The sequence below is a fragment of the Ranitomeya variabilis genome, chromosome 1, assembly GCF_051348905.1.
Source record: "Ranitomeya variabilis isolate aRanVar5 chromosome 1, aRanVar5.hap1, whole genome shotgun sequence".
NCBI lineage: Eukaryota > Metazoa > Chordata > Amphibia > Anura > Dendrobatidae > Ranitomeya > Ranitomeya variabilis.
Window position 1 is genome coordinate 785084467 of NC_135232.1, and position 3604 is coordinate 785088070.

General features: G+C 40.8%; 1 long non-coding RNA gene across 1 annotated transcript; it reads right to left on the bottom strand.

The window, feature by feature from the left end:
* Positions 1–2248: 2248 nt before the first annotated feature.
* On the bottom strand, positions 2249–2902 carry LOC143784491 (uncharacterized). The gene is made up of 2 exons (XR_013217796.1): positions 2619–2902; positions 2249–2336 (listed from the first exon to the last, which is right to left on the bottom strand). It is a non-coding gene; the product is annotated as an uncharacterized LOC143784491 (long non-coding RNA).
* Between the last annotated feature and the right edge of the window lie 702 nt (positions 2903–3604).

Genomic DNA, 3604 nt, shown 5'->3' on the forward strand with positions numbered 1-3604 from the left:
GCTCTTTGTATTCAGTATAGTTAAATTGGTTGGCCACTACTTTTATGTTGATGGCCGATCCATAGGATGGGTCATCAATATTAGAACAGTGGGGGGTGAGACACCAAGCGCTCCCACCTTTCAGCAGTTCCCAGTGCTGGTGGCGGATAGATGTGATCACTTGCGGAGCTGCACAGCTCTGTCAACTGTAGCTGTCCTACATCGGGAACACTTGATCAGTCTCGCTTTCAGAGATCTGGTTTTGATGATCTATAAAATAAATATAAAAGTAGTGGAGAACATTTCTAAGTTCCTACATTCCTGAATTTCTTATGTAGCAAAGTATTGTTTTCGATGAAGTGTATTTGCTGCTGTTCTCCGGTAAAGTTCTAGCTGGGTTAGTCATCAGACTCCACCTTGTTCCCATCAAGGAAAGTGATGGCGCATCGCTATAGACCATCACTTTCTGATTAGTGACTGCCGGGACTGTTAATGATCCTGATGGAGAAAGAGCCATAGCACTTAGTTTCAGTACCTACATAGGTTTTTACTGAGGAGCAGCAATCTTAATAGTCACAGGTTGTTTAGACCAGATGGTAGAGGACTAAGTAGCTCATGCTTTGTGTCATTTAATTAAACCTATGTTCAAATGACCATGTAACTAGACAACAGAAATGAATGCTTTACTCTAAGGTTTGGATGCATACTAATACATTGCACTATAACCCTACTACACCACCCATATAACCTCAACAAGAGGTGGTAAATGATTACAGCTGATTCTCTAGGTAGACGCAGGCATAAGGTGCAATACTCCAATAAGTGATCAATATTACTTAGACCTACTATACTTTTAACTTTTCACCCTCTCTTGTAGATGAGACCGGATGTGGCCGATACCAGCTCCTCGGTACAATGAGTGGCAGCACTGGATGTCTCCATAAGAGTGTGGATATCCATTATTGTCACCTACAGGCTGTAGGTGGACGAGCGTATTAAATATCCATTTGCTGTCCATGTGCAAAACAAGGAGCATATGGTCAACGTTTTAGTTCACATGACTGTTTTTACACATGGACCGATGGTCTGCATGTAAAAAATCTCAACACACTAGTTTGCTTTATATTCTAAATTACACTCACCCATTATAAGTGAACGGATGCCATACGGATATACAAAATAGATACATGGATGACATGCATATATACAAAATAGATACATGGATGACATGCATATATACAAAATAGATACATGGATGACATGCATATATACAAAATAGATACATGGATGACATACGGATATACAAAATAGATACACGGATGACATGCGGATATACAAAATAGATACATGGATGCCATACGGATATACAAAATAGATACATGGATGCCATATGGATACATGGATGACATATGTATGTACAAAATAGATACACAGATGACATACGACTATATAAAATAGATACACAGATGACATATGACTATATAAAATAGATGCATGGATGACATACGACTTTATAAAATAGATACAGAAAAGATATATATCTTTGTACCGTGTTAGCCAGTGGATAGAAAAATATTTAGAATTGAGAGTCCTCAGTGGTTGATACCTTTTAATGGCTAACTGAAAAGATGGTAACAGATTGCAAGCTTTCGAGACTACACAGGTCTCTTCATCAGGCATAGATTAAAAAATTCTGGAGAATCACATATTTATGCACAACACAGCACAGAACAAAAAACACCATGGATAAGACAGGTGACATGAAGCAGAACTAGACCCCAATGAGAGGACAATAAAACATTCCTTATCTAAGACCTGGTCCAATATTTATGGACATAACTGTTAATCACTCACGGTAATTCTGCCTCATGTCACCTGTCTTATCCATGGTTTTTTCTTTTTTTTTTCTGTGATGTGTTGTGCATAAATATATGATTGTACAGAATTTCTTTTAGACTCCGCCTGATGAAGAGACCTGTGTAGTCTAAAAGAAATTCTGTACAATCATATATTTATGCACAACACATCACAGAAAAAAAAAGAAAAAACCATGGTTAAGCTAGGTGACATGAGGCAGAATTACCGTGAGTGATTAACAGTTATGTCCATAAATATTGGACCAGTTCTTAGATAAGTAATGTTTTATTGTCCTCTGATTGGGGTCTAGTATCCACCACTGAGACTCTCAATTCTAATTTTTTTTTTTTATATAAAATAGATACATGGATGACATACGACTATATAAAATAGATACACGGATAACATGCGGATATACAAAATAGATACATGGATGACATACGACTATATAAAATAGATACATGGATGACATACGACTATAAAATAGATACATGGATGACCTACGACTATAAAATAGATACATGGATGACATACGACTATATAAAATAGATACATGGATGACATACGACTATATAAAATAGATACATGGATGACATACGACTATAAAATAGATACATGGATGACATACGACTATATAAAATAGATACATGGATGACATACGACTATATAAAATAGATACATGGATGACATACGACTATATAAAATAGATACATGGATGTCATGGATATACAAAATAGATACATGGATGACATACGACTATATAAAATAGATACATGGATGACATACGAAAAATCGGAAAAAAACTTTTTTAATAAAATGGTGGTGCTTCTTATAATCCATGCATCTTATTGCTTACCGGGGGGGGGGGTGGCTGTGGTGAAGCGGGGTCTCAGGGTTGCTGCTGGAGGAGGTGGGTGATGCCGTCACGCTGTCTTATGCTGCCGCCATGCTGTGTCCCCGAAGCTTGCCATCGCACACTGTCCCTTGCTGCCGGGTGCTGCCACCATGCTGTGTCCCCGATGCTTGCTGCCACGCTCTTTTACTGGGTGCTGCTGCCACACTGTATCCCTGATGCTTGCTGCCGCGCTCTTTTACCGGGTGATGCTGCCTTGTTTTGTCCCCGATGCTTGACGCCATGTTCTGTCCAATGCTGCCGCTGCTCTCTGTCCCATGCTGCATGGGGGAGCTCTGCAGTTCCATCCATGCTTTCCTGTGAGGTGGATTCCTTCCGGGAAAATGGCCGCCGGGAGGTGGCGCATGCACAGATGGAGATCTCGGCAACAAGATCTCGGGAGATGAGATGTCAGCGCTGAGATCTCATCTCCCGAGACCTCCCGGCGGCCATTTTCCCGGAAAGAATCCACTGCGCAGGAAAACATGGATGGAACTGCAGAGCCCCCCCAAGCAGCACGGGACAGAGAGCGGCAGCAAGCACCGGTGACAAAGCGCGGCGGCAGCAACAGCACACGGCAGCATCGGGGATAGTGTGGCGGCAAGCATCGGACACCCGCAGCAGCAGCAACAATAAGGTATATCCGCATTGTAAGACGCACCTCCCATTTCCCCCCCAAATTTGGGGGGGAAAAAGTGCGTCTTTCAAAGCAGAAAATACGGTAGATACATGGATGACATACGGCTATATAAAATTAGATACATGGGTGACATACGACTACATAAAATAGATACATGGATGACATACGACTACATAAAATAGATACATGGATGACATACGACTACATAAAATAGATACATGGATGACATGCGGATA